The sequence below is a fragment of the Phalangium opilio genome, unplaced genomic scaffold, assembly GCF_054372755.1.
Source record: "Phalangium opilio isolate 3A_F unplaced genomic scaffold, DU_Popi_V2 ptg000041l_1, whole genome shotgun sequence".
Taxonomy (NCBI): Eukaryota; Metazoa; Arthropoda; class Arachnida; order Opiliones; family Phalangiidae; genus Phalangium; species Phalangium opilio.
The window spans coordinates 2212289-2238557 of record NW_028324165.1 but is presented as its reverse complement, the minus strand read 5'-3'; the positions used below and the strand labels follow the sequence as shown (position 1 = coordinate 2238557).

Below are 26269 nucleotides of genomic sequence, written 5' to 3'. Positions count from 1 at the left end.
CTCTCCTCAGTCGGAAAATGCGCAATTTTCGTCATTCGCGGCGCGCTGACGTGAGTTTTCAAGAACCAAAGAGATGCTGGTTGTAATTTAGAGGCGGGGATTAACTCCGGTACTTACGTTTGGACTGGGGATAAAGCTAGAAATCTTGCGAATTTATACCTTCTCCCTAGTAAACTAGATATCACTTCTTGATAATAATGAATGGTAAATTCTGAGACCTTTCCGTTCGAGGTCTCATACATTTCACGAAAACTACTATGTTTCGCTCCTTGCGAAATATGTTACTTGAAATTCTAAATCAAGGCGGAAATTATAAAATATTTAGGAAGAGTTCGAAGTGTTTGAAGAAATAACTAAACCTCGAATGAAATCGCGAAATCGGTCGGGGGTGCAATCGCAAAATCGGTCGGGGGTGCAATCGCAAAATCGGTCGGGGGTGCAATCGCGAAATCGGTCGGGGGTGCAATCGCGAAATCGGTCGGGGGTGCAATCGCGAAATCGGTCGGGGGTGCAATCACGAAATCGGGGGTGCAATCGCGACATCGGGGGTACAATCACGAACTCTGGGTAGAAATCGCGACATCGGGGGTACAATCACGAACTCTGGGTAGAAATCGCGAAATCTGGGAAGCAACCGTAACCCAAACCCACTACAATTTTTTATAAATCTCGAACCTCGCTTTCACCCTTTACAAGTGCTAAGGTAAAACTGTAATACACATTTTACGGGCCAACAATGCAAAAACCTACAAAGAGAGAGACAGGTTACAACATTATTAAAACTTACAGGGACTTATAAACTTTTGCGAAAACTAATAGACCTTAGATGGTAAGGACTACTACTAATTTAGTGGCTACGTTATATAAAATAGTCAAAGAAAACTCTTACGAGATTTTAAAGCTTACAAACACACACTCATACCAACGTACGGTCTCCTCAACTCTTAGACGTTTTAAATTGGACAAACTCTCACACTTCATCCAAGCTCGGTATTTTAATTGCCACCGCTGTCAACTACTGTTGACTATAACTTGACTTTTAAATCGAGGCAAACTTTTCTTTTGGCTTCCAAAGTTTTAGGACTTAATTAATGAGATTTGATAGTACGGTTCAAAGAATTAACGTAGCGCGCTAGCTCGACTCTTGGCGCATCATCTTAGCAGCACCAGATTTCCGTTTTCCTGGAATTTATCCAGCCGTGATTCGAATTATTTAGTTGATTTTTCTAAAAGAGCTACCTTAGAGAATGTCAGTCTTGAATTATATCATTCTAACCTTTTATATCGAGTTTCCTTAGCCCAAGGCTTAGCTCACATAAACGGGCCTTGATAAAAGAACAACTGGTGGTGTGTTTCACACGAATTATTTGCTTCTTTGTATAGTAGAGTTCTTTCAGCTTTCCCAAGAACCAATTGCAACAATGTTAGTCCGTTTCGTACGTTTATCATGAAACTTATAAATACTCTATTAGATACTTGGGATAACGCTTTGTTCATACAAAAAACGCGGTATGAATGAGCAAGGAGATGTTTAGAATCCTACTATATATATATATATATATATATATATATATATATATATATATATATATATATATATATATATATATATATCAAACTCATTCGAAATTTAAAGCGTCTGTGAAGATGGCATCGATTGACGGTGTGTAAAAATTATTTAAAATACGGGATTTACGTGAGGTATTTCTGTGGGCGCTGCCATAACCTGTCCGCGGGCTTTTAGTTAGTGGCTGAAATTCCCTGTCGTCGAACGCGCTCCGTAGCCTTGGCAGAACAACTCTCCGAAAAGGGGGCGGTAACCTCGTAAGTCCCGTTTAGGGACTTGGCAATTCGTGCTTAACTCCGCCCCCAGCGCCATTATGGTATGTTTTTTTACAGAATGAATACTATATAAGCCCCTCCTCCTGGTATGTTTGTGAAAGGTAGCCTGACCTTTCATGACGTAGTAATGCCAAGTCCCTATACGTCGGGCACGTGGCTGAGGAAAGGCGTGGTTAAAAGAAGTTTAGTTCTTGTTATTTCGAAAACTACCACTTAAGGGAATTGTCGCTGCAATCTTGTGAAAACAAGGACTACGTGTCCTGTCCCACTCCATGTGGAGTCTTTGTGTCCTGGCGTCACGTGGTACCTGTGACGTATTTCAAATAATTTCTAGTCACCCGCCGATGCCTCCTTTACAGTCCCTTTAACTACTAGCTAGGCCCGTTCTGCAAATCTTTTAAATAAAATAAAATAAAAGCAAAATTTCATAGATTAAGACATAAAGTGTACTTCATTGACACTTACTCGCGACAAGTAATATGAGTAACCCCCCATTTACCTCTCAGAATAGTGTCGACCCCTTCTGTGTATGATTACCTTCACGACCGTAGCACAGGGAACATGAGTCAATCGGCTCAATACAGTAGCACTACAGTACTAATAGAGTACTATTTTCTATAACACTTTCACCTCAAAAAAGCTCTTCTCGCATTGGTTAATTGGTTCGTGTAGGGGTTGAGAGGAGGGTCGTTTGCTTCTAATTTTTTCATGGCGTCTACAGCCAAAGGCTGTGAACTTAGTAAATTTTTGGTTTTAATCTATTAACTTTTGTATAATTGCTCTTAACTTCTTAGATCCATCCTTTAACGGGACCTATGGAAGGTGGAACCTTGGTTACGATACGAGGCAGTAATCTGGGAACGAGCGAGAAAGAGATTCAAAATAAAATCACTATCGGTGGAGTTCCTTGCAAAATTATTGATTACAATGTATCAGTCAAGTAAGCGCGTAACTAATACATTTAACCATTTTTAACTTATGTAGCAATTATAATTAATTGTTTTATGAATTGTTTTAAAAAAGGGTTACTTGCCAAACTGGTTCCAGTCAAATGCCAACTGAGGCAGAAGTTATGGTGGCTAATAACGCTGGCGTGACAAAAGCCAGAGAAAAATTTAGTTACAAAGTAGGTTATCCATGAGTTCTAGGGATGGGCGATACTCGACTCCTGTATGTCGGCTCCTGTGGTTCCCCTTAAAGGAGAACCGTCACCAGAAAAAATTTGTTTAAAAACCATGAAAATATTTAGAGGACACCAAAAAATGGTTAATCTCCAATTTTCATCAGAATACGATAAAAATTTATTTAGGTAATTAACAACGAAAGATACAGTTTCACCCCCCCAAAAAAAGTTTAGTTAGACCGCCAGAAAGAACCTACGTGTAGCGCCATCTCTTTCGCGTCGAGTTTCATTCCCGGTTTTCCGCTGACAGCGATCTAATTTCTATCAACTATCATTCTATGGCGGCGGTCTTGTGGTATTAGGCCTCGGCTATTTTTTTAAATTATCCGTTATCGCTAGTTAATTACCATTTGATCGAGATTTATTTTGCGATGCCTTACAATAAACGATGCGCCCGATTCTTGGATGTTCAAGTTGTTTAACAGAAAAAACTAACATAATCCGAAAAATTTCCCTTGACAAATCCTGTAAGCCTTGGCTAGAGTCGCTAGACCCGACGGGCCGACGCGCACTCGCGGGAGCTACGGTCTACCTCCTAGAAATGAGCGGAAGTTACATGAGCGGCTAAATGTGCGCCTGTTTTTGTTATAATCAAGTTTTATCAACTGAATAAATTTCCCCTTTTCCAGAATTTTACTAAATAGAATATGTTTTTACCCCTAATTATTGGTGCCTTTCCAAATTATGGCTAATTAGCTTGTTTATTGCCACCTTTTCCAAAAAATTGTTATTTTTAGTTTCTTTCTACCCTAAAAAGAGGCGCACTTTTAGCCATTCGTGAAGTTACGATCAGCTGGCGTCGATAGTTACACTAAATTCCCTAGAGAGGCGCTGCACGGGGGTTAAACCTAGAATCTTTAAAATCTGAGCGGCTATCCTATACAATTTGAACTTTTTGTAATAACATTTTAAATAAATTTTTAATAATTAAATCCTTTAAGAGGGATAATATTTGATATAAAATCTATCACCCTGTACAGAAAACACGAAAATTTTGATTCTGTTGTCGGTGGTCCTTTAACTTTCTGGCTAATCCTCTATACACCAATTTTACCCTGCTAAAGGCGGGGGCCAATGAGAACGCATCCACAATTGCGCAACCCAACCAGTCAACTCCACCCACTAGATGCTCCCATAGCCTAGGCTCTAGACTATAGGAGCATCTAGTGGCATTTATTTAAACTAAACCAGAGCCTAGACTAGCTTTAAAGGAAAGCGCGGCTCCGTTGATGCCCCTTATAGATGGCTTTTCCGCTACACAGTGGCTAAGCTTGCTGAAGGCTAGTTAAGCCAAAGGCAGGAACCAATGGGAACTAGTGCATTAGGTCTGATTGGTTCCTGCCCTTAGCTAGGTAAAATTCGTGTGCAGAAGATTAGCCAGAATGCTAGGGGTGATCATGGAGCCGCGCTTTCCTTTAACCTTGGATCGATATCAATGTCAGGAAACCCGATACCAGCTCATCCCTAATGAATTCTGCTATAATTTATTTACATTAAATTTTAATCTCAAATGAACTTAATTTCAGCGCGTGGAGCTTATATCAGTTCACCCCAACATGGGTCCACAATCTGGAGGTACAAGATTATACATAACAGGCAATAATTTAAATATCGGAAGTTCCTTAGAAGTTTCTTTAGACGATCTACCATGCTTGGTTGATAAGTAAGTTTCAAAATTTAAACGTAAACTCCCGGTAATTATTGTTCTGGTATTGATAACTGTTGATTTTTATAGGACATTGGCTAGTAGCAGCCAAATTAGTTGTCGAACGAGCGCTGCAAATTCGACTACGTACAGCATTTCTAATTTGTATTTACGCATCGATAATTCCACCCTGAGTATTAAGCAACCGTTTACGTACACTGACGATCCCACGATACAAAAGATTGCACCATTAAAGAGTTTTTTAAGTGGAGGGAGGCTCATGACTGTCTCGGGAACCAACTTTTGTTCTGTCCAGCAACCGAGGATGGCTGTCTTTTATAACAACACGATACTTAACGAAAGTGTAAGTATATAAAAGTGAATGTTTTTATTTATGGGGGAGGGGGGAATTTGATTTGATCGAAGAGCGATGGTGGTTTTGACTTCCGCAAAATTGGGGACAGGGTGCGCAATAGTGGCTCAGTATAAAAACAGTAACCCGAGTGGCATGAATTAGCCAATTAAAACTCCGTTCAGTCCACTTTCTACCACTGTTGAAGCCTAGGTTCGCGGTGTAGAATGCCAGTTCACCAGTGGTGTGCGAGTACTCATTAAGTTCGAGTATCGAGCCGAGTACTCATTAAGTTAAGTTCGGAGTATCGAGCCGAGTACTCGTTAAGTTAAGTTCGGAGTATCGAGCCGAGTACTCGTTAAGTTAAGTTCGGAGTATCGAGCCGAGTACTCGTTAAGTTAAGTTCGGAGTATCGAGCCGAGTACTCGTTAAGTTAAGTTCGGAGTATCGAGCCGAGTACTCGTTAAGTTAAGTTCGGAGTATCGAGCCGAGTACTCGTTAAGTTAAGTTCGGAGTATCGAGCCGAGTACTTGTTAAGTTAAGTTCGGAGTATCGAGCCGAGTACTCGTTAAGTTAAGTTCGGAGTATCGAGCCGAGTACTCGTTAAGTTAAGTTCGGAGTATCGAGCCGAGTACTCGTTAAGTTCGGAGTATCGAGCCGAGTACTCGTTAAGTTCGGAGTATCGAGCCGAGTACTCGTTAAGTTCGGAGTATCGAGCCGAGTACTCGTTAAGTTCGGAGTATCGAGCCGAGTACTCGTTAAGTTCGGAGTATCGAGCCGAGTACTCGTTAAGTTCGGAGTATCGAGCCGAGTACTCGTTAAGTTAAGTTCGGAGTATCGAGCCGAGTACTCGTTAAGTTAAGTTCGGAGTATCGAGCCGAGTACTCGTTAAGTTAAGTTCGGAGTATCGAGCCGAGTACTCGTTAAGTTAAGTTCGGAGTATCGAGCCGAGTACTTGTTAAGTTAAGTTCGGAGTATCGAGCCGAGTACTCGTTAAGTTAAGTTCGGAGTATCGAGCCGAGTACTCGTTAAGTTAAGTTCGGAGTATCGAGCCGAGTACTCGTTAAGTTCGGAGTATCGAGCCGAGTACTCGTTAAGTTCGGAGTATCGAGCCGAGTACTCGTTAAGTTCGGAGTATCGAGCCGAGTACTCGTTAAGTTCGGAGTATCGAGCCGAGTACTCGTTAAGTTCGGAGTATCGAGCCGAGTACTCGCTAAGTTCGGAGTATCGAGCCGAGTACTCGTTAAGTTCGGAGTATCGAGCCGAGTACTCGTTAAGTTCGGAGTATCGAGCCGAGTACTCGTTAAGTTCGGAGTATCGAGCCGAGTACTCGTTAAGTTCGGAGTATCGAGCCGAGTACTCGATAAGTTCGGAGTATCGAGCCGAGTACTCGTTAAGTTCGGAGTATCGAGCCGAGTACTCGTTAAGTTCGGAGTATCGAGCCGAGTACTCGTTAAGTTCGGAGTATCGAGCCGAGTACTCGTTAAGTTCGGAGTATCGAGCCGAGTACTCGTTAAGTTCGGAGTATCGAGCCGAGTACTCGTTAAGTTCGGAGTATCGAGCCGAGTACTCGATAAGAACGTATTGAAATACTGGAGAAAGGTTCGAGTAGCTTTTCAACTTCTTAAATACTCCACAAATACTCGAATCCAAGGCTTATAACCTAATCTAAATACTCGATACTCGAATTTTTAATACTCGGCTCCAAACTCGATACGAAATGTTTCTGATAATGTGACTCGGCTCGAAACCGAAAAAACGGGACTCTCACACCACTGTAGTTCACCGTACAATAAGGCACCATTTATACTATTCCCTGCTTTAATTGACAGTAGGAAAACTGTCATCAAACCTTTCATCCAGGAATCATTTTGCTTTCTTTTTAAAGGGGCTTAATTTCATTTAAATCATTGAAAACTTATATTTAGTTTCGACTCTTATGTTATACCCCTTGTCTAAACAGATTTGCCACGTCCAAAGCTCGAGTACCATGACTTGCCCGGCACCTTCGATAAGTTTCAAAAGCTTAAATAACTTATTGCACATGGGTAACCCATCGGACGCCGCCAATCGGTGGAAATTTTAAATCGGTTTCATTATGGATGAAGTTCACACTGTTAAGGAACTGCGGGACAGTTTCCCATCGGTTCATTCGGAACTTATCTACGTTCAAGACCCTCGTTTCTTCGAATTTGATAGCGATAATATTAAACTTTACAAAGGAGAGTCTCTGGTGATTGAGGGAGAAAAATTGTTGCTGGCTAGCACCGAACACGAAGTAAACGTGACAATCGGAACCCGTCCTTGCAATTTAACGTCTTTGGCTATGACGCAGCTTGTTTGTTTGCCACCTGAAGTTCAACCTAAAGGAACTGACGAGCTTGGAAGACGTACTGAGAATGGATTGCCACTTGTTACGGTAAGTGTTTTGCCACACTCTTATGGTGGAGGGCTGGCGAAGTATTTTTAAAATATGTGACAGGACATGTTATGCCAAGATCCAAATACTCTGTACAGAATGGGACTGCAAATCTCGGCTCTTGGGGTACCTCTAACTTTCTGGCTGATCTTCTACACATAAAATTTACCGAGCCAAAGGCAGAAGCATATCACAACTCGTCCTTGAGGGTGGAGCTCAAATTGGCCTTTGCTAAACTTAAAGGGGCTAGCCGGAGCTGTTGGGGTGAAGGGGGGGTCAAACTGTTTGTTAGCATATTGCTTACCCGCCCACCACGACGGTGGCGCCATTCCTTATGGCCAAAGAGTTTGGTGTTTTCCCCCTGAACTTAGGGCGGTCTCCCCTTAACAGCGCCGGTGAGCCCCCTTTAAGGGCCACTAGATGCTCACATAATCAAAGGTGGAGTTGACTTGACTTGCCCTTTTACCAGAGGCTAGTTTCAACTCCGCCTTCGACAATAACGAGTTCTGATTGGCTTCTGCCTTTAGCAAGCTAAAATTTGTGTGTAGAAGATTAGCTGGAAGGTTATGGGTGCCATAGGAGCCGACACTTGCTTTAAAGTCATCTTTTAAAGGGAGCCACCGGAGGGTATGCTAGCCAGTCTGCCTGTTCGTTTCAAATTTCGACGCTGCACTTTTGTGGCGCTGAATCTGCACGTCCAACTTTGTTTCAGTTTTCTGTGGGAGAAGCCTGGTTCTAGGTGGCCATGGGGGGATACTTTCTATTCACTCCCCTCGTAGCTAGAAGAGGGCTCGGAAATCCGCGGGAGGGAAATGCAAACCCTCCGATGGCTCCCTTTAAAATAGATATTTCTCAAAACCGGACATTTTACATTTCTTATATTTTATCAATTTAATGAATTAAACTTCTTGGCCACGTTCCTGTGACGTATTACAGATAAAATTTCAAAAATTGCCGCCACCTTCTATCCACTCCTTCTAATTTTTGACCTTCCTTAATTTTCATTTGTATGGTATTATTTTAGATTCGTATTGGCAGTAATATGCGTTTTGAAATTGGTTACCTTCAGTATGAAGTGGTTAAAACATTAGAGTTTCCTCCATCGGCGATCGCTGGTATCGCGGTGGCTGGTTCATTGCTTATACTCGTGACGCTCGTCATTCTGGCTTTTTTGAGGCAAAAGAGTTCGCAAGCCGAAAGAGAATATAAGAGAATCCAACTTCAAATGGACACGCTGGAAAATAGCGTACGCTCGGAATGCAAGCAAGGTGAGTGCTTATAAATGTTTTTTGTAATACCACAATCCTGTCATCCTCTTTATAAGTATGGATATTGTCTTCGGGACTGCACTTTCGACCGCGCTTGCATTTTAATATTACCATAAGTTCATAAGATATGTTCCATAAGTTTGTCACTGGTTACAAACTGGAGCTTGTAATTTTGAAGTGAGTGAGGTAGGTCATAGATTCTCGTAAAGCGACGCCTGGTGAGGTGCTGTACAAACTAAATATGGAGCGAACAACTGGCTACGGGGAAATGATAGTTTGACGTCACGCTGCCCCCCCCCTCTCAGGCCCTCTGGTTGGCATTTTTGCGCGTAGAATACTGTTTCCAACCTTTAGGGGGATGAAACTCCAGTAAGACATGGGGTGTGACGTTTCAGGGTCAGAACTGTTAGCTCCCTATAGAAATATGGACTGCAAAACCGAGTGTAGTACTTATATTCTCGCTTGTAGTTCTCAAACTATCTCTAAATTAATTAAGTCTCTAGCATTACGAAGTATAGGTAGTGTCATACTTATTTAAAGAACATATCTTATAAGCTTATGGTAGTTGCGACTATATTCTAAAAAAATAAACCAAACCATTTTAGCTTTTGCTGAACTTCAAACTGACATGACTGACTTAACGAACGACATTGAAACAACTGGCATTCCTACGCTTGACCATAGAACTTACGTTATGAAAGTTTTTTTCCCTGGAGTCTATGATCATCCTCTATTGCAAGATTCCAAAGTAATTAATCAAGAAAATTAAATCAATTTTAATGGCTCTTTAATTAATTTAACCGGGATTTTTGCAATTTAGATTCGAACCAATGGAATGTACAGCAACTACGAAATCGCCATGAATCACTTTGAGCAGCTTTTACACAATAAAGGCTTTCTATTAACATTCATTGATGTTTTAGAGAACCAGAAATCGTTTAATATGAGAGACAAAGTCAATGTCGCTTCACTACTTATGATCGTTTTTACCGAAAGGATGGAATACGCCACGGAGTAAGTTTGATGACTTTATTATCTTTAGTTTAATTAAAATATACCTTAGTCTAAATTGATAATTGTTTTTCAGTGTTCTTAAAACGTTGTTACTTCAGTTAGTTGAAAAGTCCGTGTGCACTAAACATCCTCAACTTATGTTACGAAGGTAATTACATTTTTAATGAATTTTGAAGTGATAGTAGCGTACGTGTAAGTCGATTAAAATCTAAAATGCGTTACGCCACCTAAGAGGTGTAATGTGAACTACAGGTGAATTTGGAGTCGAAAATTCGCGGGAAATTTGAAATTCAAAAAGTTTATAACGAAAATCATCAGGTCACACCAAAATCCAGCCAGCCGACCAGCCAATAGAGGTCGGAACAATACTTTCGCTGCTCTAAAGAGCGCAAAAGTAAAAAGCGTATAGTTTTGAGAAAGTTCTGATGCGCTTTAAAAGGCACCTTGGCAAAATGTTCATAAACATACCCTCCGTAGGTTTAACATTACACTATACTTTGGAGGCTCATAACTCTGGTTCTACTAGAGATACGGGGATGTCCTTGGAGTATGTTATAGTCCAATTTGCCCCATCCCCCACCCTCCTTCGTTAACATTTGCTCCATATACGGGAAAAACCTGGGAATCTCAGGGAAATTTGTTTTCCAAAAGTTGTATGAACCTGGTCCCTGAGTATAGCAAGTTCGCCGTTTGTGGGTTTAGGCACAAACGGCACCTTCAAGCCTCTGTTGGCGCCCTTTAAAGCGGCTGTCATTGTCAGACCCCTCTTTTATTTACACACCCGCTATGTTAAACTCTATGAGGAAGATCGTCGTTTGTCCCACGGTCCGAACAGTCCCATTAAATAATGTTTGGTGACTCCTTAAAGCAAAGCGCGGGTCCAGTGGATCCCCTCTAAGTTGACTTTCCTCGCGAACTCCAGTTTTGGCTTGCCGAAGGCAGGAGGCATTTGTGGGCGGGATTTATAAGTGCCCACTAGCTAAACCCGGAGTTCAGGAGGAAAGTCAACTTGAAGGGGATCCGCTGCCACTGGACCTTACACGATCTATGGAGCAGAAAAGTCACCACCTACAAATCGTTTTGTGAAACATCATCAGGGAGTCAAATGGCGGCCTGTGCCTATTTTCTTTGAAACCGAAACCCAATTTTTGCATTCCAAACTGATATGTTAAAGCAAATGTCGGCTTCTGTGGTACCCCTAACATTCTGGCTAATCTTTTACCCAGAAATTTACCTTGCCAAAAGCACAGGGTTCGTACGGAACCTGGATATCCTGGATAACCTGGATAAGTCAGGGATATGGAAAATAGGGGAAAAAGTCATGGATAAGTCAGGGATTTAAAACATTTTCCTAAAAAGTCAGGGATATGTCAGGGATTTTGTTTGACATATCAAATCATTCTTCATGCAATGCTAAATATGAGGCAGGTGTCATTATGAAGTTGGCTCTGGTAAACACCTTAAAATGGTCAGGGATATAGGCAACATTTGGTCAGGGATAACCTGGAAAAGTCAGGGATTTTGAATGTAAAAATTTCGTACGAACCCTGAAGCAGGAACCAATCAGAACTCGTCCATGAGGGCGGAGCTAAAAACTAGCCCTTGCTAAGCTTAGTCAACTCCTACCCCTCGATTATGGGAGCGTCTGGTGGTATTTGTTTAAACTAGAGATGGCCGATACCAGGCTTAACCCAATACCGATCGATACCGGTACAAACATGAACCGATACCGATCGGTACCGATATGGTATCGGTTCAACCCTACAGGCGCGTACTAAGAAAGATTTTCGCCTATTAGTTGTTAGATAAACTGAATTCAGGCACTTTTTATATAAATGAGAACTCGTCACGATTGTAATTCATAGAAATGAGATATCATCACCATCATTACGTTACGAAAAGACCTAAAAATGTCATGTAGCGTCATATAACGCATTTTGAACGAGTATCGGTTTAGTATCGGAATCGAACCAACCGATCCAATACTATCGGGAAACCCTGAGTATCGGTGCCGATACCGATATGGTATCGGTACCGGTTCATCCCTAGTTTAAACTAAACCACAACCAAGACTTCCTTTAACCCTTACGAAGTTACGAATAATAAATAGTCCAATTAAAACGCTACTACAACTTTTTAAAGTTAATTAATTTCAATTAATACGCATTGCATTTGTTTAATGGATCATATTTAATTAGAGCCGAATCTGTTGTGGAGAAGATGTTATCCAATTGGATGGCCCTTTGTATGTACGATTACTTAAAAGTAAGTGTATACGAGTTAAATTAGAAGTTGACAAATTCGATACTAATGATTACATGAACTTGTTTTAACGTAGGAACACGCTGGTAGTTCCCTGTTCCTGTTATTTAGTGCCATTAAACATCAAGTTGAGAAAGGGCCCGTTGACGCTGTTACTCACTACGCCAAATATTCCTTAGCTGAAAATCACCTTTTGCGAGAACAAATTGATTATTCCATTGTTGTAAGTTCAATATTCCATTTATTAAAGGGGAATGCGAATTTAACAATTACATATCATATTTTATCACGAAAGTGGTATTACGTACGTTACACTTTCAAGTCTCTACTTTCAAAATACAAGTTTTTAATATATATAATTGAACCAAAGTTTCTATTTTTAAAATCCATTGAAAAATCACGAAAACTCGATCAGTTTCGATATATCAATAATTTAGTCTTGTCGAGCTTGTTCGCCCGTTTTTTTTTTTGACATCACTATGACGTGAGGGGGAAAAAAGCGCGGGAATCATATACGCGTCTCGAGCTTCTCGCCAGTCTAAACTCTGGGTCTGATAGCGGAGAGAGTGGCATTGGAAAATCACGAAAACTCAGTTTCGATATATCAATAATTTTGTCTTGTCGAGCTTGTTCGCCCGTTTTGTGACGTCACTATGACGTGAGGAAAAAAAGCTCGGGAATCCTATACGCGGCGTCTCGAGCTTCTCGCCAGTCTAATCTCTGGGTCTGATAGCGGAGAGAGTGGCATTGAAAAATCACGATAACTTATGCAGTTTCGATATATCAATAATTTAGTCTTGTCGAGCTTGTTCGCCCGTTTTATGACATCACTATGACGTGAGGAAAAAAAGCGCGGGAATCATATACGCGTCTCGAGCTTCTCGCCAGTCTAAACTCTGGGTCTGATAGCAGAGAGAGTGGCACCATCTGACGTGAAAAAATATATCTGTGACGTCAGCCTACGGGAAACATTTTAGCCTTTCATAAAAAGTGGATTTCAAATCATTTCATATGAAGCATTTTCAAATGCATATTGCGGCCAAATAACCTGCAGAAATCGGAGGGAGAATTAAAAGCTTGATATTTTTGAATTCACCAAAATTAATTCTATCTTTTGTTATATAAATCAGAGGTTTTTCAAACGAAGCTTCTCATTCCCTTTAAACATGTTATTTTGGTTTGTAAAGTTTCTAAGTTAAATCTTGGCAATTAATTGTAGACGGTGCAAGTGGTCCAAGATGATCTCGATGAGAAAGTACTTTGCAAAATGAACGACTGTGATACGATCACGCAAGTGAAAAGCAAAATTTTAGATGCCTTATACAAAAACACTCCGTTCTCCTTACGTCCCTCCGTTCACGATGTTGATTTAGGTAAGTCTTGTTTATTTTTTCGTATCAAGTATAAACGCGGGCTTGGCCGCTTCTACATGTTGTTTAATGTCGCCCCATACTGTCAAATAAGTCTGTTGAGGTTTAAGCATAAGGAGATCATCTCTCTAAGGGCCCAAGCGCATCTATTAGCAAAAACATCTAGTTCTGCTAGATGTGACGTAGATTTTGTATAGGGGCTCCTTCCGAATTTTTCGTCAAATTCGCGGGAGAGAAAAATAATTTTCAAAATCAGCCACGACCGATATCCTAAGCCGGTCGTGGTCTAGAGGCGAGCTCTGAGATAACGCTCCCAAGCGGTTGGGAATCAAACTAAAACAGGCGGGTAGGCGAGAGAGGAAGGACTGAGGGGAAAAAATAAGTAAGAGAATTTCCAGAACCCCCCAGCTCTCTCAGACACAAGAGGTAAATTCGCGCTTAGTAAAAATCACGAAGAGCTGTCGTGAGAAATCTTTGAAGGAGGGGAAAATGTTCAATGCCGGGTTACTCTGCAGCGAATGCGCTCGGCCTCTGTTTAGGCTATACAATTATTATACCACTTGAGATGAGACGGATGGCTGACCAAATCGGACATACATACATTTCAACCGTAACATAGAATCTTGGGCCCTTAGAGAGATGATCTCCTTATGGTTTAAGGGTAAAGCCAGTGTTCCAAATATTCCGCTGTTTTCGAATGTTGTATAAATCAGGGTTCGAACTAAAAAAACCCACGGGTCTTTCTATGTTTTACCCACAAAAAAAACACACTTAATAAAACCCATCACTAAGATCTTCAATTTTTATAAATTCGAATGCTAGAGTAATTTAATTTTGAAGACAGTTTAAGATATTTATAGTTTCAATTTCAAAAGCATTTTTCAATAATATTTATTATTTTTTATGAAACATTTTAAAACATTTTTTAATTTTTTTATGAAGCAGTGACTTTTGAGTGAAAATTTCTATAATGCACGGAACTGCTAAATATATAAAAAAATCCAATAAAACCCAGTGATCAGGGGTTTTTTTTTTAAGAAAACGCGGTGGGCTGGTTCGTTTTTATTTGTTAATAAAACCCAGTGGGCTCAATTTTTTTTAATAAAAACGGTTTTTTTTCGAACTTTGTGATAAATAATATTAAAATTGGTGCTAAATATAAAAAACCCAATAAAACCCGGTGATCAGGGGTTTTTCTTTTTTAAGAAAACCCGGTGGGCTGGTTTTTTTACAATTAAACACGGTGGGCTGGTTTTTTTACAATTAAACACGGTGGGCTGGTTTTTTAAAATAAACCCGGTGGGCTGGCTTTTTTTTTAAAATAAAACCCGGTGGGCTGATTTTTTTTTAAAATAAAACCCGATGGGCTGATTTTTTTTTAAATTAAATCCGGTGGGCTGGTTTTTGTTCAATAAAATCCGGTGGGCTGGTTTTTTTTAAATAAAACGCGGTGGGCTTGTTTTTTTAAATAAAACCCGGTGGGCTGGTATTTTTAAAAATAAAACCCGGTGGGCTGGTATTTTTAAAAATAAAACCCGGTGGGCTGGTATTTTTAAAAAATAAAACCCGTTGGGCTGGTATTTTTAAAAAATAAAACCCGGTGGGCTGTTTTTTTTAAAATAAAACCCGGTGGGCTGGTTTTTTTTAAATAAAACCCGGTGGGCTGTTTTTTTTTTAAATAAAACCCGGTGGGCTGTTTTTTTTTTTAAATAAAACCCGGTGGGCTGTTTTTTTTTAAATAAAACCCTTTCGCTGGTTTTTTTTAAATAAAACCCTTGGGCTGGTTTTTTTTAAATAAAACCCTTGGGCTGGTTTTTTTTTAATAAAACCCTTGGGCTGGTTTGTTTTAAATAAAATCTAATGAGCCCGGGGTTTTTTTTCTAATAAAACCCAGTTTTTTCGAACCCTATGGTAAAATAACGGTAAAAAGTGGAAAATATAACTTTTGATTTTTGAAACACTGGATAAACCTGCAAATAACTCATCACAAATTCAGCTTATACAAAGTTAATTACAAATATGTCGCTAATAAAATTTTTAGTTGAATTAAAACACGTACGATTGAGTGTAAATTATAAACTCGCTTTTGCAAAAAAACCTGTTACCTTAATTCGAGTAGTTCTGTCTGTACCTTCAGAATGGCGGCATGGCCGAGGTGGCCACTTAACTTTAGCGGATGAAGACTTAACGACAAAAGTCCAAAACGGTTGGAGACGTATAAACACTCTGAAACATTACGGAGTGAAAGATACGGCCATTATGGGCTTGGTGACTAAACAGAATGACAGCTTTAGTTCAAATTGTAAGTCGACGAGGTTTTCTTTATTTGCCACCACGGATCGTGTTGTTTTTTTGAGTAAGGGCTGGATCTCCGTATCTCTTATAGGCTCTTTGTTACACTGCCCACCAGGTACGGGAAACACCTCCCTGAACTCGGCTAGCCCAATTGTTAGTGCCTACGAGATGGAACAAGGAATTCGATATTGGCATCTAGTCAAAAGCCTCGACGATCAGTTCAGCAAAGACAATAATCACAAGTCAATTCCCGAAATTTTCCTAACTCGTCTACTATCAACAAAGGTATGAATATTTAATTAATTCTGATCACACGAAAGTACTTTATTGTACCAGGGATATTAGATGTTTCAAGGGTGAGGGAAATTGCGGAAGCGTTATCGATAGCGCTGGGGATGCGAAATCTGAGAGAAATAGGCGAGCTAACTGTGGAATGGCTTAGGTCTAGTGGGACGCGTAAAATGGGGGAGCAATACTCGGAATACAAGCTCAATTTGTCCTTGAAAGGGGGAAAACAAGACGCCCGTTTCAAGGGAGAGGGAAATTGCGGAAAGCGTTATCGGTAGCGCTGGGGATGCGAAATCTGAGAGAAATAGGCGAGCTAACTGTGGAATGGCTTAGATCCGGTGGGACGCGTAAAATAGGGGAGCAATACTCGGAATACAACCTCAATTTGTCCTTGAAAGGGGGAAAACATAACGCCCGTGTTTTAGACTCCTGTTAAAATAACCAGAGCCTCCGATATGATCTAGGCCCGTGCCTATCGCGAAGCGAGAATATTTTTATAACTCATTTAGTTCGCCGTGTTTTCTCACTTGGGGGCGCTTTTAGTATCGTAAAATAAAAATAAGTTCAGCCTCGTGACCCCGTCGACTGCTACAATATTAGGGCAAGGCATAGACGTAGAGCGGTGAAGCCGAGGTCGCGGTTAGTAAAAAAATGTTTTAGAAAATTTTCGAAGACCTTTATTAAACAATCGTGCCAGAGAAGTAAGGGATAAAAAAGTTAATGTTAAAAAAATGAAAGGTTATGAAGGGGTCAAAAAATTCCTCTTATGGTATAATAAAACAGTGAATAAGCAACTTCAAGGAGTTTTGTTTTACTAAAAAAACAACTTTAAAATCTCATAATTAATTTTGTTGTCCACACTATCTAACCAAAAGATTGAATAAAAAATAAATAGCCCCTAAAACAATTACGTTAATTTAAGGGTGAAACCTTTCTCTTTCATAAATTTTTTATAATTATCCCCTAAAATATCAAGGACAATTTATGGAAGACCCCCTTCCAGGGTTCGTTCGGAAAACCTGGATAAGTCAGGGATATGGAAAATAGGGGAAAAAGTCAGGGATAAGTCAGGGATTTGAAAATATTTCCTAAAAGGTCAGGGATATGTCAGGGATTTCGTTTGTTATATCAAACCATGCTTCGAGCAATGCTAAATATGAGACAGGTGTCATTATGAAGTGGGCTCTGATAAACACCTTAAAATGGTCAGGGATATTGACAAAATTTGGTCAGGGATAACCTGTAAAAGTCAGGGATTTTCAATGTAAAAATTTCGTACGAACCCTGCGCTTCGCAACGGTAATAAAAGCTCCATCTGGTACACATATAGGGTGAAATATTTCCTCTATGAAAATGGATATTTCCCTACATAAAAATCGACACGCTCGGGCCTAAATCATCTCGGAGGCTCCGAAATAACCTTCTGCCGCAGGCGTGTCGGAATGTACGTCAAAAGGCTCGAGCTCTTTAAACGTCTTATATCCCTTATAGTTATTTTAAAAGGTTTTTTTTTAATTATTTATGAAATATCTGAGAAATGGACGCGATTTATTTAATGCAGGGAACAGTCCAGAAATTCGTAGATGATTTCCTGCAGACAATCTTAACAGCCAATGAAATGCTCCCTCCTGCCATCAAATGGGTTTTTGATTTGCTTGATGACGCTGCTTTAAAACATAACATAACAGACCCCGAAGTCGTTCACGCCTGGAAAAGCAACAGCCTTGCATTACGTTTTTGGGTTAATTTCATCAAAAACCCAGATTTCATTTTGGACATTCAAAAGACACCCATCGTTGATTCGTGCTTGTCTGTCGTGGCCCAAACTTTGATGGACGCCTGTTCAATGACGGAACACCGACTCGGAAAAGTAAGTCTTCTAAAAAAGAGATACCTAATTTCTGCAAAAACAATTAAGTCATTTATATTCGTTCTGTTTTAAGATTCTCCATCCAATAAATTATTGTTTGCTAAAGACATTCCCTCTTATCGAAAAGCTGTTTTACAATTTTATCATGATATCACGAATTTACCACCCGTCACGGACCAAGAAATGAGCGCTACTATGCAAGCTTTGTCACTGGTAAATTTGCTTTCATTTTTCTAAGTTTAGAGCTCGCGGCACTATCTATTCATTGATTCAAGGAAAAGTTAACGTAACACGACATTATGCCTTAAAAGAAGAATGAGTTTTTAAAATGAGGACTACTACCAGGGTTCATACAAACCTGGAAAACAGGGAAAACCTGGAATAATCAGGGAAATTAATAGTTGACAAAAACCTCAGGGAAAACTCAGGGAAATTTATAATTTTTGGTAAAATTCAGGGAAAACCTGGAATAATCAGGGAAATTAATAGTTGACAAAAACCTCAGGGAAAACTCAGGCAAATTTATAATTTTTAGTAAAATTCAGGGAAAACCTGGAATAATCAGGGAAATAAATAGTTGACAAAAACCTCAGGGAAAACTCAGGGAAATTTAGAATTTTTAGTAAAATTCAGGGAAATCAGGGAAATTTGCGTCAAACAGGGGCAGAGTAATTTAGCAAAATGTTTGAGAACACTCCCTCCATAGGATTAACATTACACTATACTTTGGAGGCTCATAACTCTGGTTATATTAGAGATACGGGGATGTCCTTTGATTATGTAATAGTCCTATTAACCCCCCCCCCTCCTTCGTTAACATTTGCTCCATAGGATACTCCATATACGGGAAAAACCTGGAAATCTCAGGGAAATTTGTTTTCCAAAAGTTGTATGAACCCTCTTACTACGCCGCCTTTGGTTTCGTGTCGTCTGCTAAACCCCTCTCTCTTACCCTTTACCTCCCTCAGCCTGTTAGAATTCAACCAATCGCGTAGGGGTAAGAGGTTCTGGCTAGCAGACTACGCTAAAGCAATGGCGGATGGCACAGTAGTCCTTGATGGTTTTTAAGACTAATTAAATGCTAATTATTTTGTAATAGAGAGATCGTTTATTTTTATTTTAATTTTAATATTTTTACTTTTATATTTTGAAAAAAGGCTCTTCTTTTCAGATATGGTGTTGTGTTAGCTAACTTTTCCTTTGAACATAAATGTGCACGTGTTGCGATAGTTAATAACACTAATATGTCTGTCTGTTAGCAACACTGACACCTAACTTTGCAAAACGATTAGTAACTGTTAAACATAGCATCGTTGTGGTCGGGGCTTTAACCTGGGAAAAGCAAAGGCCCGGGCACGTGGTTCCCCTACAAGTTGACGTTCCTTACAAACGAAAGTCAACTTTTAGGGGAACCACATAACCGGCCCTCTGCTTTAAAGTATTTGTCTAAAAAACAAGGCACTTTGATAAATAATACCATAAATAACATAACTACTCAAAATTAAATTTTCCTTTAACTTAAAATTATTTCTTTCATTTCATATAGATCAATTATTTTTTGAAATATTAAATGTGTATAATTGTAGGCGCATAGTGGAGAATTTGATTCTCTCAGTGCACTCTAGGAACTGTATGTTTATGCTGCGAAATATAACGACGAAGTAAGGAAATTTTCATTCAAATTTTTTTTTAATGTATTAACAGTCCAGTGGTGTGCGAGTACTCGTTAAGTTCGAGTACTCGGTTCAATACTCGGTATTTTAACATACTCTAGAAAGGTTAGAGTAGTTTAACTTTTTAAATACTCAAAACCAAGGCTTAATTGTAACTTTAACAGACTATGAGCATTTATTTTGAAATATTTACTCGACAAATAAATTATTGGGACTCGATTAATGCTCGAGGCGTAAATATTTGGGACTCGATTAATGTTGGACGCGTTAATGTTTGGGACTCGATTTATGCTCGACAAGTGAATATTTGGGACTCGATTAATGCTCGACAAGTGAATATTTGGGACTCGATTAATGCTCGACAAGTTAATATTTGGGACTCGATTAATGCTCGAGGCGTAAATATTTGGGACTCGATTAATGCTCGAGGCGTAAATATTTGGGACTCGATTAATGCTCGAGGCGTAAATATTTGGGACTCGATTAATGCTCGAGGCGTAAATATTTGGGACTCGATTAATGCTCGAGGCGTAAATATTCGGGACTCGATTAATGCTCGACAAGTAAATGTTTGGGACTCGATAAATAGTCAATTAAAAAATTACCTAATCTAAATATTCGAAAAAGAATTCTCGATATGAAATTTCTTTTATGATCGGACTCGCACACCACTGATTAACTCACGATCTTGATTTCTGATTTTGTCCGTAATTTCTTTGTCAGTTACTGGAAGCGCTGGAACAAGACCCCTATTGCGTCAAAATGCACTTATCGGCCAAATTAGAATCGGTAGCATCTACCCTGGAAGGCGAAGAGACTTCGCTTTGCTGATATACGATGAACATTTTATAGAAATTAACAACCGGTTTTTAAAGAAGATAATTTTAATTTTAAAAGTGCCAAACATTATTCGAAATGCGTGCATGGCAACTTTTGAATTTTATTAAAGTAATAAACTATAAAAGGAGCAAAAAGGGTTTTAAAAAAATGTGCCTATGCATAAAAGAAATCCGAATATAGAAATCACTCTACCGGTAACAAAAAGTATGCAAATTTTATTTCTTGACCACCTTGTTTTTTTTAAGTAATTAATTAATTTTAGAGTTTGAAGAGTGTTAAATAAATGATCATTCCTTTCGTGGGTCATGAACAAATACAAATAGGTTCAATTCTTAATAACTCTCCGTAACATTTTTCAAAGCAGTTTTTAATTTTTTTTTTTTTTGAAACGTGAACCGAAAGTTTAATTGATATGAAATATAAAACCAAAGAATTTACTGTATCGCTTTTTATGTAATATTTAAACTTATTTTCTCTCTTTTTTTTAAACTAACTCTATAAGGAAATTTTAAGTGTAAAATGTACTTAAAACGTTTTTAACTTGATTATTAATTAATCTGATATTTTTTCCCCAAGCGTACGAGAGAATTTGTTAAAATTTAATTTAACAAAAGTATTTTAACAGCTATTTTTTTTTTTTTTTTCGGGCACGAATAACTGTGATACACGACTTCCTACGAATTTGAGAGATATGAACATTTTTTCAGAGACAAACCTAAAGTGTTTTTATATTAATTTATGCAAAAATTTGGCTAGTTTCGAAAAAAGCGCGAGTGAAAGTGCGGTCGCGCGTTAATATGTAAATAGTGAATATTCGTTAACGTTACAAGATACTGTTCGCGTTCAGGTTTTTTTTTCTTTTCAAAACGAGGGAAAAAATTAACATTTAGATACTCGAGGTGTTCAAAGTCATAATGTCGCCTCTTTGTGACTAGCGTATTTTTTTATAAATAAAAGTTTTCAAATAATTTTATCAAATTTCTGAAATTTTTCCTAAATCAGTTTCCCCCTCCGCTTAAGACTTGCAAGATTTCCAAAATCAATCCGTTTCCGCCACTGAATAACTAAAGAAAAGCGCCGGTCACGTGGTTCCCCTACAAATTGATTTTCCTTGTCCTAGACATTTTATGATTTGAACGTGTATTAAGAATCCTAGGCAAACTATTTCAAGGCGGATCTCGCGCCTTTTTGTGGCGGAAATTTCAACTCCCCAAAAATAGTGTGGCGTTGCGTCTTGCAAGTGTTTTAATTCTCTGTTAATTGACCTCTCTGCATCCTACAAACACTTTTTCTTCCATTAAATAATACGGAAAAAAATAAAATTTAATCTATCTAACTATATCTATATAAATCAAAGTCATGACTGGCTGACTGATAATTAACACGCAGCCCAAACCGATTGCCCTAGAAGGCTGAAAATTTGCAAGAACCTTACTCATAAATAGTAGGCGCGTACTAAGAAAGAATCAGATTTTTCAATCCGCCACTATCTTAATAAATGGCGCCCAGAAAATCCGCAGAAATATAAAAAAATCTTCTCTATATGCAACAAAGTCCGCGCCTCGGTACCGATACTCAGGGTTTCCCGATAGTATCGGATCGGTTGGTTCGATACCGATACTAAACCGATACTCGTTTAAAATGCGTTATATGACGCTACATGACATTTTTAGGTCTTTTAGTAACGTAATGATGGTGATAATATCTCATTTCTATGAATTTCAATCGTGACGAGTTCTCATTTATATAAAAAGTACCTGAATTCAGCTTATCTAACAACTAATAAGCGAAAATCTTTCTTAGTACGCGCCTACTACTCTAGGGATGAACCGATACCATATCGGTATCGGTTGAAGTATCGGGTTTTCGATCATAGTGAGTAAATATCGGTATCGATCGGTATCGGTTCATGTTTGTACCGGTATCGATCGGTATCGGGTTAAGCCTGGTATCGGCCATATCTATAAACGGGCTGAATGGTCTTTTGGGTTCGATTTGTTGCCATCTTTTTAAATGGCGGCCAGAAATTTAAAAATCCTTCTTCATGGAATAATGTCCGCATGAAAGTAATATAAAATGTCCTGACGGGCTGACGGGCAACAACGAGTGCCTTCGCTTCTAGGGTGCTACAAAAATTTTAAACATAGTAAAATCTACCCATTCTCTATTCTAAGGGAGCGGTAGCTCCCTTAGATAAGGCCTGATGACGGCTTTAATGTATAAGGAAGGTTTTTGGATTGGTTTTAACTTTTTTCGTATTAAGTTTATTGTTTCGAAATTTTTCTACTGAACTAAAAACCGGGCCCTTAATATGTGGTAAAAATTTCAAGATGATCCACCTAATAGTTTATTTTATAAAGCATAAAGTTGCTAAGGGTGGTTTTCATTTCCATAAAATTAATCACAGATTTTGGCGAAAAACTAGAGAATCTCCATAAAAATAACATGGGAAATTTTCCAAACTTACCCATTTTGTAACTACCCTTACAAAAATAACTATACGTTTGATAGATTTGAAAACGGACTTAAATGAAAGCCCCATTTTTAAAGTGGGCGCCAATTTTTGTTTCATTAAGAAAAACAAAGTTTAAGTATTGTTTTTAATAGTTTTAAGTACCTGCTCCGAATTACGTGGTTTACCTTTAAACTGTGGAACTTAAGACTTTTTTGCTTGGGTTAAGTAATAAGGAAAGTCATTCTAGGACTTACGTCGTTTTACTGCGGATAATCAAATTTGTAGGGCAATTAGCTAGCTTAATTGTCATTATAACTATTGCGCGTCCAACTAATTTAGTTGCGAAGTACAGATTAAACTTAATTAAACAAAATAAGCAATTAAAGATAATTACCAATTATAGGTAATTAAATTTTTACACGAGTCTAAACTATAACATCTGTTTGTGTACAAGTCTACGGAATCTGTTTAAGCGCAGACCTACAGAATATTTTTGTGCAAAGGAGTATAAATTCTCTTTGTGCAGAGGCCTATGCAATCATTTCGTGCACAGGCCTATGGAATATTGTTTTACACAGCCTCTGGAATATTGTTTTACACAGGTCTACGGAATGTTTTTGTGCAAATCTGCATGGAATCCTTTTGAGTATAGGAGTATGGAATCTTCTGTGCACAGGTCTATGGAATTTTTTGTTCATGGGTCTATGGTATATTTATGTGTACAAGTTTGAAGAATCTTTATGTGCACACAAGTCTGAAGAATCATTATGTGCACACAAGTCTGAAGAATCATTATGTGCACACAAGTCTGAAAAATCTTTATGTGCACACAAGTCTGAAGAATCATTTAGTGCACACAAGTCTGAAGAATCTATATGTGCACACAAGTCTGAAGAATCTATATGTGCACACAAGTCTGAAGAATCTTTATGTGCACACAAGTCTGAAGAATCTTTATGTGCACACAAGTCTGAAGAATCTTTATGTGCACACAAGTCTGAAGAATCTTTATGTGCACACAAGTCTGAAGAATCTTTATATGCACACAAGTCTGAAGAATCTTTATGTGCACACAAGTCTGAAGAATCATTAAGTGCACACAAGTCTGAAGAATCTATATGTGCACACAAGTCTGAAGAATCTTTATGTGCACACAAGTCTGAAGAATCATTATGTGCACACACAAGTCTGAAGAATCTTTGTGTCCAAGTGAAAAATCTTTATTTGCACAGGTCTACGACTTCTGTTTGTGCACAGGTCTACGACATCTGTTTGTTCACAGGTCTACGACCTCTGTTTGTGCACAGGTCTATGGAATCTGATTTGCTCATTTCTATGACATCTCTTTTTGCGCAAGTCAATAACATTTGTTTATGCTCAAGTCTAAAACATCTCTTTTTGCGCAAGTCAATAACATTTGTTTATGCTCAAGTCTAAAACATCTGTTTGTACACAAGCCTAAAACATCTGTTTGTGCACAAGTCTAAAACATCTGTTTGTACACAAGACTAAAACATCTGTTTGTGCACAAGTCTATTCCATCTGTTTGTGCACAAGTCTAAAGCATCTGTTTGTGCACAAGTCTAAAGCATCTGTTTGTGCACAAGTCTAAAGCATCTGTTTGTGCACAAGTCTAAATCATCTGTTTGTGAACAAGTCTATAACACCTGTTTGTGATCAATTCTATAACACCTGCTTGTGAACAAGTCTATAACACCTGTGTGTGAACAAGTCTATAACATCTCTTTGTGCACAAGTCTATAACATCTGTTTATTCACAAGTCTATAACATCTGTTTATTCACAAGTCTATGACATCTGTTTGTGCACACGCGAGTGACTTCTGTCTGAGCAAAGGTCTACGGAATATTTTTGAGCACGGGTCTACGTATTATTTTTGTGCAAATGGGTATGGAATCTTTTTGAGCATAAGGGTTTGAAATCTGTTTGAGCATAGGGGCATTGAAAATGTTTGTGCCTAACTCTATGGAATCTGATGTGCACATGTCTATAACATCTCTTTTTGCGCAAGTCTGCGACATTTCTTTGTACACAAGTCTGTGATTCTATTTGTGCACAAGTGTACAAAATATTTTTATGCATTGGTGTACGGAATATTTTTATGCACAATTGTACGGAAATTTTTGTGCATAGGTGTACGAACTGTTTTTGTTCACAGGTGTGCGGAATATTTTTGTGCATAGGTGTATGGAATATTCTGGTGAAAATGGATTTGGAGTATTTTTGTGCACAGGTGTACGGAATATTTTTGTGAAAATGGATACCGAATAATTTTGTGAAAATGGATACCGAATAATTTTGTGCACAGGTGTACGTGATAGTTTTGTGCACAGGTGAACGTGACATTTTTGTGCAAATGGGTAAGGAACATTTTTGAGCATAGGTATATGGAATGTTTTTGTGCAGAGGTCCATGGATTATTTTTGTGTACAGGTATATGGAATGTTTTTGTGCAGAAGTCCGTGGAATATTTTTGTGTACAGGTATATGACTCATGTTTGTGCACAAATCTATAGAATGTTTTGTACACCGGTCTAGGACATATGATTGTGCACAAGTCTATGGCATCAGTTTGTGCAAAAGTCTAAGGTATGTGTTTTTGCACAAATATTTGACATCTATTTTTGCACAAGTCTATGGTATCTGTGTGTACAGGTCTACAAAATATGTTTGTGCACAAGTCTGAAGAATCTTTATGTGTTCAAGTCTACGGAATCTCTTGTGCAAATGTCGATGACATCTCTTTTTGAGGAAGTATGAAATCAGTTTTTTACACAAGCATCTGTTGTGCACAAGTCTATAACATCGGATTGTGCAAAACCGTGTGACTTCTGTTTGTGTACAAGTCTGTGGAATCTATTTGTGCACGAGTCTACGTAATATATTTGTGTACAAGTCTGTGGAATCTATTTGTGCACGAGTCTACGTAATATATTTGTGCGCAAATCTATGGAAACTGTTTATGCGCTAGTCTACGGCATCTGTTTGTGCACGGGTCTACGGAAAATGTTTGTGCAAATGGGTGTGGAATATTTTTGAGCATATATGGGTATGGAATGTTTCTGAACAGGTCCAAGGCATGTTTTTGTGCACAGGTCCATGGAATATTTTTGTACACAGGTCTATGTCACATGTTTATACAAAAGCCAATAGAATATTTTGTGCATAGGTCAATGGAATCGTTTTGTGCACAGCACAGTTTTATGAAATATTTTGTGCGCAGGTCTAGGGAATAATTCTGTGCAAATGGTTATGGAATAGTTTTGTGCTATGGGTATGAAATCTTTATGTACACAGGTCTATGGAATCTTTATGAACACAGGCATATATAATGTTTTGTGCACAGTTCCATGAAATATTTTGTGCACATCTCCATGAAATCTTTTGTGCACAGGTCTATGGAAACTTGATGTGCACAAGTATAGAATGTTTTTGTGCACATGTCTATGACTTCTGTTTGTGCACAAAACTAT

The 26269-nt window shown here is 38.7% G+C and overlaps 1 pseudogene across 1 annotated transcript in view; it reads left to right on the top strand.

The window, feature by feature from the left end:
- Positions 1 to 21299, top strand: part of LOC149679294 (plexin-B-like) — a 36294-nt pseudogene extending 14995 nt beyond the window's left edge. Inside the window, exons 8-26 of the transcript XR_016365947.1 lie at positions 2637 to 2782; positions 2866 to 2968; positions 4552 to 4688; positions 4761 to 5034; positions 6986 to 7037; positions 7107 to 7441; positions 8466 to 8709; positions 9315 to 9457; positions 9530 to 9723; positions 9797 to 9871; positions 11922 to 11988; positions 12062 to 12208; positions 13205 to 13358; positions 15493 to 15657; positions 15742 to 15935; positions 17500 to 17812; positions 17882 to 18021; positions 19395 to 19469; positions 20205 to 21299. The product of XR_016365947.1 is annotated as a plexin-B-like (transcript). The remainder of the gene's footprint in view (positions 1 to 2636; positions 2783 to 2865; positions 2969 to 4551; positions 4689 to 4760; positions 5035 to 6985; positions 7038 to 7106; positions 7442 to 8465; positions 8710 to 9314; positions 9458 to 9529; positions 9724 to 9796; positions 9872 to 11921; positions 11989 to 12061; positions 12209 to 13204; positions 13359 to 15492; positions 15658 to 15741; positions 15936 to 17499; positions 17813 to 17881; positions 18022 to 19394; positions 19470 to 20204) is intronic.
- Positions 21300 to 26269: the final 4970 nt, after the last annotated feature.